Source organism: Nematolebias whitei, chromosome 6 (genome assembly GCF_014905685.2).
Source record: "Nematolebias whitei isolate Nwh7 chromosome 6, NemWhi1, whole genome shotgun sequence".
NCBI lineage: Eukaryota > Metazoa > Chordata > Actinopteri > Cyprinodontiformes > Rivulidae > Nematolebias > Nematolebias whitei.
The window spans coordinates 16,643,407-16,654,758 of NC_056503.1; positions in this window are offsets into that span (position 1 = coordinate 16,643,407).

An 11,352-nucleotide genomic window follows, 5' to 3' on the forward strand; every position below is an offset into this window, starting at 1 on the left:
TTATCCCCCCCGATAAGTGAAAAACTGAGAAGTAGAGATAGTAGTGCAAATAGTAGGAGTAAGCAGTAGTTTATTGTAGTATTTTTATATATATATATATATCAAGGCTTTATATACTGTGCCCATATTCTTGCAATGTTCTAAACAATGTTTCTAAAGTCTAAACTCTCTAAAAGAGCACAGCATGTCATGATCTCCACTCTCTGCCTCCTGCTGCACTCTGCCAGCCCACTTCTCCGCTGCAATCACACCCATCACCTCCCAATCTCCCTCCTTCTGCGTAAATAAAGAATTTAAATTTAAATACTCTAATATTTTAAATAAGAAATTATTACAGTATTTAAATTGAAATTGTACAGAAGTACAGCAGAACAGGATAGGGTTAACCCTTCACACAGCTCTGCAGCACGGAGCAGAAATGTACTTCTTGATCAGTTACACTGAAACAACTGAACATAGAAGTTCTAAAATAATTTAAAAATAACTTTTAACACTTTTATATTTTGTGATTATGGTGATTTTACGATGTGACATACTTTGAATTTCAATTTGGAAGACAAAAGTCGATCGATGCATCTGGACAGCAAAGGGTTAACCCTTCACAAAGTTGCTGCTTGGAGGAGAAATGTGGGCGTGGCAGAGAGCCGCAGGTGGCCGAGAGCGACGATCATGACAGGCAGCAGGAGGGAGCTTCTCCCTGCACATAATGATTTAGCAGGTGCTTATTATTTTAAATAATTTATTTTAAATAAAACAATCCATGCCGCTGTTGTGGTTCATCCATCAATCAGCCAACTGTGTGTCATGTCCAATCTTACTTTAAAAAAACGCGAAAGAGCGAGTCCGCAAAAGTCGAACCACGAAGTAGTGAGGGACTACTGTACTGCTTTTTAACTGTTAGTCACTGTAAGAGAGAACCAGCCTCAGACCACATTTTCTACGTGACAATGGCAGCTACTGGCAAAAAAAAAAATGCAGGTAAACAAAAACAAATGAACAAACCCAGAGGCAAAATATGTGTTAAAAAAAGCACAAATTTGTATTTCCTGTGCATTTATGTGATATTGTTTGTTTCTATCAGAGGTCCACTCATTAGCTCCAAGTCAAACAAACAAAAAGTTTCATGTTTCATGTGACATGAATATGTCATGTGCATAAAATAACACATGACATATTCCACCATAACATTTAATAAACAAAACTGAAGCAAAAATGGAAAAGAGGCGTGTGAAAAACTAAATACACCCCCTAAACTCCTCCCCTTTTCTACACATAGGGCAATAAAATTAATCCTGCACCGCAATAAACACTTTAATGTTTCTGTCTGCACCTGACCTGTTTTAAAACTTTGTTGGTATTTCTATATTCTCTGTTTGTTTTTATATCATGTATGATTCCTTGTGTATGTTCCTTTGTACTGAAACTCTGGCACAACAATTTCCTGTGAGATCAATAAAGTATTGTATCTTATCTTATCTTATCTTATTTTATTTTATTTTATTTTATTTTATCTTATCTTACACCTCCTATAAACACTCTTGTGTCTCCATATGGTTGTGGAGGAATTTTGCCCCACATTTCTTCATTTTGCTGTAAAGCCAAATCATCGCCTTTCCAACACTGTGGTATACATCTGCTGATGAACATTGGTTTCCAGAAAAGTAATATATTAATGATAATTTATTTTTATAATTGTTGTTATCTCATTTATATTGGATAAGTCGGTAAATTGATCATTGTTTAAGTCTTATTAAACTCACTATTCTATAATCTAGAATAAGGAAAGAGAAAAACTTCCTCTCATTAGCAAATTGTGGAGAAGGATGGAATTAAATAAGTTTGTACTGAACAGTGCTGAGATCATACAAAACTTCAGCATTTAAAAATGAAAAATTATGTTTAATTTATAAGAATGCAACTCTGCTTATGTGAATAATAGGTATAATCGTCTATAAAAAAAAAGAAACTCATTGTTATAGTAAGAGCGGCTGTTGAGAGATAAAGACTAGATAATAGCTGACTTAAAATTTAATTAGTTCAAACAGATCAGTTGTTAAAGACACAAAGTGCTCGAGGGAATACAGGTGCTGCGACCGATTCTGGTGTTTCCTTTTCTGCAGGAGCAAGATGACACAAGGAGCTTCTTTCATCTCTTAAACCCCATCACCACCACCTCCAGCACAGCTCAGGATCACTCCTCACACTAATTGCGTAACACACTTTAATCCACTCTCTCTGACATCCTTCTCCTTGTGACGTAACCAGTCAGGTGTGCTGAAAATGTTTGCTCCTCTCTGTCTTTGACATCAGTGTGAAGCTAAAAATAACTTGCAGAACAATGCCAAGCATCCTCGTTCGACTCAAGTTAGTCAGATCCTAAAATGCCAGCTATACTTGAGGTGTTTATTTTGGCATGTGTGCGTAATTGATTTGCACACACATTCCTGGGTGAGTTGACAGCACACCTGTAATGACATTCAACTGAAGGCAATAACTGTTATACACAGTGAAGGAACTGTGGCACTTTTCTAGTATGTGTTACAATGTGCATAAATGTTTTATTTTTATTCCTGCTGGGATCTGGTTTAAATTGGCACAGTTGGTAGAGTTGTTGCCTCTCAGCGAAATGGTTACCGGATTGAATCCCAGCCGGGGGCCTTTCTGGGTGGAGTTTACATGTTCTCTCCGTGCACGCAGGTTTTCTCCAGGTACTCCAGTTTCCTCCCACAGACCAAAAACATGCATGTTAGACTGATTGGTAACTGATTGGTGGTGGGGGGGTCCTCCCCCAGAAAATTTTGAATAAAGTAGATGCCATTTCCTGCATTCTGGTGTATTTTAACATGTAGTTTTACCTACACAAGTAACACTTGGTTCGGTATGATGCCGGTGTCTCACTGGCTGCAGGACTCTTGTCTACATCCCAACATTTAAAAAACAGTCTGTATGTTTTTCTCTCGGCTGCCGGCAGATAATGAGCAACCATCTGTGTCAGTCAATGGCGAGACATTAGGTGTGGTTGAACAATTTAAATACCTTGGAGTCATTTTTGATTCCAATCTAAATTTCAAGCAGCATGTAAAGAGAATTTCACTTATAATTAAACTTAATCTGTCAAACTTCAAACATATAGGACCTTCTCTGACAACAGAAGCAGCAAAGGCTTACATGCATGGCATGATCTTCAGCCACATCGCCTATTGTTATACTGCATGGTCTCACACTTCAGAGGCCATTTTCAAGCTGCTAAAGTCTTTTTTTAAGAAAACACTGAAACTCTTCAACAAAAAGCTTTTACGGTATCATTATTGTAACGTCATAAGTAAGTACAACTTTCTGGATTTTGATAGCTATCAGATTTTTATGGATGCTTGCCTGATTTTTAAAGTTTTCAACGGACTTGCTCCTCCTCCTTTAATGTATTTTATAAGTAAAAAAACAAGTAATACAGTAAACAGAAGAGCAGTGACCAGAGGAGATTCTAAAGTACAGTGGTGCAGGACTAAATTTGTCCAAACGGTGGCGTCCATCAGAGGCACGCAGTCGAGGAACACACTGCCAGTTTCTACCAGGAACTGTGACACCTACTCCCGCTTTAAAAACTCTTTGAAACTTTGGCTGAACACTAACCAGAGGTGCACGCATGTGTAGATTACTTTGTCTATTTTCTTATGGCATCATATCTTTATTATAATTTCATGTTGTGTTATGTGTTATGTAGGTGATGTTTGTACAATTCTCTGCTCTTTGTTTTATGGGATGCTTTTTGTTCTTACCTGCCTTAGGACAACGGATGAAAATTAGCTGTTGTGCTAACTCCGGGATATTTACATTGATGCCTACTGCTGACATGCTGATTAATATGCATTGTCCTAATTTAAATAAATAAATAAATGAAAATGAAATAACTATTTTAGAGTTAATGGCACAACAAGAAGTAACCTGACCAACAGCTCTCCTTGTGTGAATAGAGCACGCTCTTCTTCTCTCATGCATCCTAGTCACAGTCTAAGAAACACCGTGTATCCTAAGTAAATTTTTAGGGGGAAAAAAAACCACTGGCCAATATGAAACAATAATAATAATCACTCCTTACTAATGGCATAGCATAAAGCAATATGATTATCATCCATCGTGTTTATTAGAAGCTTATAAAATACCTAATTAAACTCCAGTAGTGGGCTAGGCAGGGCTTAATTTATAAACCAATCTATGCTGGAACGCAAATAGCGGGCAGACAGATTGGGGGTGTCCTGGGGAATGCACATGCTCACAAGAGAAGAACCTGATAAGTTGTTTAATGACATAAAATATATTTTGTTAGCAAAGAATATAATCTTAACATTTATTAAACATTACTTCTGTATTTACAAAACCAAAAAAAAATCATCAAAATTGTGCTTTGACAAACTCATCAATAAAACTAAAGTGATGTCAATGCAAAAGAGGAAAAGAGGGGGCAGGTATCACTTTTGCTTTGAGTTTATAGTTTATACTCTTTGTTGCATGCGTGCTGTGGGTGACAAGTGTCCAGAGTGTCATAAAAACAGTAGCGGAGGTGTCTGAGTTATTTATTTATCTTCTCAGCATCAGAGAGGAGCGACACTGTTCGAGCATGGCTCCCCAAACGACAAGGCAGCCATATTTATACATAACTTTATTATTAGTAAGCCTGAGAGTTGCAGGATTCGCACAAACAGTTGCTGGAACGCACCTTGACAAAATCAGATAGTTCCCGGATCTTGTTCCAGCAAGAACCAGTTCAAATTAAGCCCCGGGGCTAGGTCTACTGTAACGTTACCCAGTTGTAGGGTCAAGAGACAAACATGTAGCTTTAACACAGTATGAACAACATTCAGGAACTGTTTCTATAAGAACATTATCAAATATTTTACATGAATGGTAAGATCGCTCCACCCATGAGGAAATGTAACTCAGGCTGAGCTAACCTCAGACAAACAAACATAACTGTAATGGTTGAGATGAAGCTCATAGTATTACCTGAGGCATTTATGCCTTATCAGCCAACGTTAAGGCAAAGAAGACAAGAAAAACATTTTGAAGCTACTAATAACTTAATTAGTTACTGCAGTGGATATTTTCATGCCACAGAGTGACACAGGGCAAGAACTCACAGTGAAATTCAGTATGTAAGAGTAAATTTTACATTATACAACCTATTAAACACTTTGTACAAAATTATTTTAGTTTTAACAAAGACTAAACTTATGCAACCAGAAGTTACAACATACATACATTTAAAACACACAATACAAAGCACAGCTAGCATTAAGCATTCACCTTTAACTTAACTATTAAGCATGCAGTGTAATTATGACAGAAAATGGAGGGAACAGCCGAAAGAAGAAGTTTAATTGCGTTACAATGTTTGTAAAACTGACTGAGGTGGAGACACTTTTAGGTTTGCTCAGTTTTAATAGTTGTGGTGGCCATCCAATGAGTCGACTCCAAAAAGGTAATGAATTGAAGATGCACAACTCGTAATACATTTCTAAATGTTTTATTGCAATGTATCCATGGATGAACAGAAAGTTTGCTAACAGATAGCATCATCTCCAACAACTGGTTTTGAAAAAGATTTTGCACAATCTGTTAGCACCCAGATTATGTGTTGAGCTACTAGCATACCGGAATCTAGCTTAAATTTGGTAAAACTTAGTTGTTATCAATATTATCATTTTTGTGTTTGCCATGTGAATCAGCTGTCTCGGCCATCTTGAATCTGGTTGATTGTAGACGCACATCCAAGGATTACTTTTGAAGAGTTTCATTAAAATCTGTCAAGTGGTTTGTGAGACATTTTGCTAACTACTGGCACACAAACACACAGACACCGGCAGCTACAATAAAGCTCGACTTTCATGGTGAGGAAATCACAACATGTGTGACGTTTCCTTAAGCAGCCACAAATACACAAATACATCAAACTGGTGAGCTCTTCCAATCCAACCAGATTCTTGCATCAAAAGGATATTTTCTGACGTCAAACTTCTGTTGTGACTGTAAGCACGTTCAGTCCTGATATTATTAACCCTTTACAAAGAATGGTCTCAGTCACTCCTTTAGGTGGGAATGACCCAGTTGCTTGCAGGTTCAAAGCAGGATGTCAGGGACCTCGGCTGCCATGGCAATGGAGCTGGAGTACATGTCCTTAGATGAGTGCGTGCTCTTTGATCATCAGTTCCAAAAAACTGGCTTCAACGAACGTTTGAGGTTCAAGGAGCAAAAGAAAAAAGGACACAAAGAAAGAAAGAGGAGGAAAGGGAGACAGGGAGGGGTAAAGGGGAGGTTGAGGGTCAGCCAGACAAAGAGCTCCTTGGCTGAAGTTCCCCGGGTCAAGGCTTACAGGGCAGGAAGTGGGGGGGAACAATATCCGGCACTTCAGGTTGAGACCTCCCACCCACCCCCAATCTAAAGGCTTTCTCCCTTACATACATGAACACACTCACAGGTCACCCTGTGTGTCTTCACAATGTGTGCTGATCAAAGGCCCGCTCCGACATCTGAGGTGGGGGAGCAATGTAGGAGTGTGTGTGTGTGTGTGTGTGTGTGTGTGTGTGTGTGTGTGTGTTCTGTGGGTCAGCAGGTCTCTGGTGATATCACCAAAGGCTCCCATTCATCAATGTCTGGGTTAGTGGGATGTGTCTATGGTTATAACCTACAGTAATAACCTGCTCTCAAAAGTCAACAAATCAATACTTAGTGGTGCTTTACTGGTTTCTGCATTCCAATCAAATTTGTTATTGAGAAGAAAATAAATACTTTTAGGACCAAGTTTTAATTCAGCTCACTTACAGTATGTTCAAACCAGTTATCTCGGTTTTCTGCAGAGATTTTCAGGAAATCATCCATCCATCCATCCATCCATCATCTTTAACCACTTCTTCCTTTTTGGGTTGCAGAGGTCACTGGTGCACATACCCAGCAATCACTGTGCAAGAGGCGGGGGACACCCTGGACAGGTCTCCAGTCCATCACAGGGACACATAGAGACAAACGAGACAAACAACCATTCACTCTCTCACTCACACCTAGGGACAATTTAGAGTTACCAATCAGACTAACATGCATGTTTTTGGTCTGTGGGAGGAAACCGGAGTACCCGGAGAAAACCCACGCATGCACGGAGAGAACATGCAAACTCCATCCAGAAAGGTCCTGATCTCGGACTGGGATTTGATCCAGCAACCTTCTTGCTGAAAGGCGAGCATGCTACTAACTGTGTCACCATGCTAACCATTTATTTGTTCATTATTTGTTCAAATTGGGCAAATTTATTTTCAAGTAGCAGAAGAAACTGATTGCCATAGTGAGTTTAAAGTCTTATCCACAAGTAAACACACATTAGCCCAAACAATTATTTAATTTGTCATTTCTAAAAATTCTTGTAAACATAACAGTTTCTAGAAATGTCTCCATCCATACAGAAATGCAGAAAATGACCCAAAAGCTGTAATAACTATGGTATACCAGACCTGTTCATGGCACTGTAGTGCTGCCACAACAATAATCCAATAACAGGAAACAAGATGTGCATAAATGTTGCACTCTGGTTGTAAAATGTAAACACAAGATGAAGAAAAAACTACCCTCAAATTAATTTATGGCTATGATATCATCGTTTTCAAAAAGTTGTGTTTTAGCTGTACAAACAAAAAGAAAGGGGTAGAGTTCAAAATGTTTTAAAAAAAATACAGTTTTGGAACTCCTAACATTTGGTTTTCATGTGAACACAGAGCTGAAACAATAAAAAAAAAACTCAAGCATTTTCACAAAAATGTTGAGTGGTCTTAAATTTCACCATCTGCCCAGATGTTCACCGACTCCTCGTAAAAAACATTCTCTTTGAATAGTTTTGAACTTTAAATTTTTCCTTTTTTTGAATGTTCTTCCCAAAAGTTGGTGAAAACTTGAAAGACAATTACAAACCAAATAACATGATCACATTGTGCCTCTCCAGGGAAATTCAACCCTATAACATAAAGAAGCAAAGATTTGATGAATAATTAATTCAAAATTAAAAAGTTTTCATTCAGTGGGTCAGAATGATTTTTACACCAAAACAAAACAATATTAGCCACAGATCTAAGTGTTTGTTTCATTTCTCTAAAAATATGTATGATTTCCAAGACACAGCTTGCAGAGCAATTACTTTAGTCCCGTCTTTCAAACTCCTGGGACCCACACACTCAAAAACATTTACTCGTACGTTTCAAATCTTCTCATTTTACTAATGAAATATACTGTATTGTGCATATAACATAAATTAGTCTTTGTTTTGTTTTGACATGCTGGTGAGATATTTATGTAATAACATGCACGGTTTCAGTTATTTGTCCTCTTTAAAGATTAAAGGTAGCAAGAATTTGTTATGTGCTAACCGCTGTTAGCAGCATTTTTTTTTCTTGGCTGCTCCTTTCTTCAGGGGTCGCCACAGTGAATTAACTCACATGAAGATGTGGCAATTGTTTTTATGCTGGATGTCCTTCCTGACACAACCTCAGACCACCGAGCTGCCACAGCCCTCCATGTGGAGCAGAGAGCTGCTTTCTAGGACACCCGGGGGAGCAGATGGTGGGGGTTGAGGGCCTTGCTCTGTTCCAATCATGATCGAACGATTTCCATTAAAAAGTATGTGATCGTCCGATACTGGTCAATGACTTTCAGTGCCGATCACAAAAATGATCACCTTTGCAGCCTGCAGAGGTCCGTTGGTATATAAAAATATATTTAAGCAGTATTTTGAGATGTATTTTACTTTCTGCACTATTTATCCTGTTGAGAGCCTTAATGTTTTCAATCTGTTAAACATTCTGTTACTGATAGTAGGTACATTTTTTCAGATGTCCTTTAGACTGAATAAATGCTGTATTTTGCCTGCAAGTTTATATATATATATATATATATATATATATATATATATATTTTGTCTTGAAAAAGTAAATAAAAACATGTTTTTGTCCAAATTAAGGTGATTTTATGATTCCTGTTTTCCAGATCACGTAGCAAGTACTAGTAGCACTCATTTAAATGAAAAGTGATCCGTATCGTGATCGGCATCATATGACCTGATCGGAGCATTCTTAAAAAATATATTTTATCTGGGGCTGAGTTGTTTTCACTTTAGAAAGTTTACTGTGAAAGTACCGTTGGGACTGAGGCTCAGGTGGCCGGTTTACAAGCTCATGTCTGTTTTTATTGGTAAGCAAAGCCTAGTTAAACAAAAGGTAAGGCGTGTGGACAGGTTTGATCTTTACTTTGTTTGCTTCATAATCTCAGATTTGAACCGAGTGACACAAATACAACCCTACAGAGAAAAGGCAGAGAGTACCGTGGAGCTTTAGGGCCACGCTAAGAATTTTTTTTTAAGTCATACAATTACGAGAATAAAGTCGTACAACTTTTTTTCACAGTTGCTGTTAATTTTATTTTTTTACACGAGTCGACGAGAGGAACATGATTTAAAGGAAGAAGAAAAAGGAACTTAAATATTTTTTTTTTTAAAACATGGGCTGACTGGTGTCAAATCTAGATACTCAAAAAAAAAAAAAAAACCAGAGGAGAAGAAGAAAAAAACAGACTGGACAAGAACAATTAACAGTCTGGACAAAATCCAGGAAAAAGTTTGACTGAATTATTTTCCCCCCCGGATTTAAAACGATGACAGCATGCTCTGCAGCGGGGAGATAACAGATACTCAGAGAGGAGGTAGATGAGGGGAGGTGGACATGAGCCAGCATGTCGCTTGGAGGCAGAAAGCTGTGGCTTTGCAGAAGAGAGGAGGAATTTTAATGACCCAGAAACTGGCCCAGCAGGTCTGGACGGGTGGAATGTCATACAGACACCTCCCTCGTCCTCCTCTAATAATCTTCAGCTTCACATTGAAAGAGAAGGTTCCCCTCCTTCACAGTGACGTTATCTCCCGCACTTTGTATCTTAAACAGTCCCTCTGTATAGAAACTGTTACTTTTTAAAAGACTTGCTTCTTTTTGTGGCTCTGAGCTCTACAGTCCCGTTCCCTTTCTTCTTTAATGGATGCTGGAGGATTTCTTTAAGTTTCTGTTTACATGGACCCATGTGTTCCCTTTCCCTTTCCCTTTCCTTGTTGGCCATGACTTGAACCTGTGTGCCTGGCTGTCACACGGGCTCCAAGTGCGGTGACTCGACTGTTTTCCTTTCTCGGTCAGGCCCTTCGTTCTGCCTCAGTAATCTGCCTCCCTTGTTCTAATCAGTAAATGACAGGCTGTCCTGTTGTAACGCTGCTGGCAGAGATGACTGCGGGGTAGTTGTGCATGTGTTCGGTGAGTGTGTTTGTTTATGTGTGTGTGGGGATGTGGTGAGCTGGGAGCAGAGACATTTTGGTTTCGTTTGACTGTGCTTTAGTTTATGATTCAGCTGTAGCAGGTTACTCCCTAAAAAACGACTTTTATAACATATTACTTGATACCTACATTACAAGTTGCTCTTTGCATAAATGATTTGTGCTCTACCATGTTCTTTAACTGTTTTTTTTTTTTTAAATATGCTTGTGAAAAGCAGTTTTCTTTCATTTGTCCTAATATTAGTTTTAGTCAAAAGTTTATTCATGCCTCTATTAAGTCCATTAAACTTGGGTTTTTCTGGATTATGATGATGGGAACACAGACTCATCCCATGCTATCATTTATTCTGCCCAGTGTGGAAAACATACCAAAACTAGTTTCCTATAAGTAATGTAATGGAGTACCTGGAAAAAACCCACGCATGCACGGAGAGAACATGCAAACTCCACCCAGAAAGGCCCCCGGACTGAGATTTGAACCAGAGTGTCCTGCGCGCTTGCTTCACTCAGCTGGTGCGGGCAGAGGACACTGGAGTGCTAGCGGCTTCGGCCGCTATGGATGGATGGATGGCGCCGCACCGGCCAGGCAAAATTAAAGCTGTTTTGAACATTAAAGTGCATTTGCTAAGGAAAAGTTAAACTGAGACACACCTTTTTGCTATAATGTTGATCAAACAAATAAATGTTAATCTTGTTAAATTTCTAAGAACTGCAACAGCGAGTCCTCCTGTGTGCGCTCGCATCACACAGCTGGTGCAGGCGGAGGAACGCTGGAGAGCTAGTGGCTGCGGTCGTCACGGATGGATGAATGGATGGATGGATGGATGGATGGATGGCATCGCCCAGGTGAAATTAAGCTCTTTTGACCATTAAATAAACGCATGGTAAATGTGACGGGTCAGCGGTGACACATAATAAATGCAACTTATAGATTTTATTTCCTCTTCGTGATGCTTTTTTTTGACTGATGCGACTTGTACTCCGAAGCGACTTATACGCTGGAAAGTACA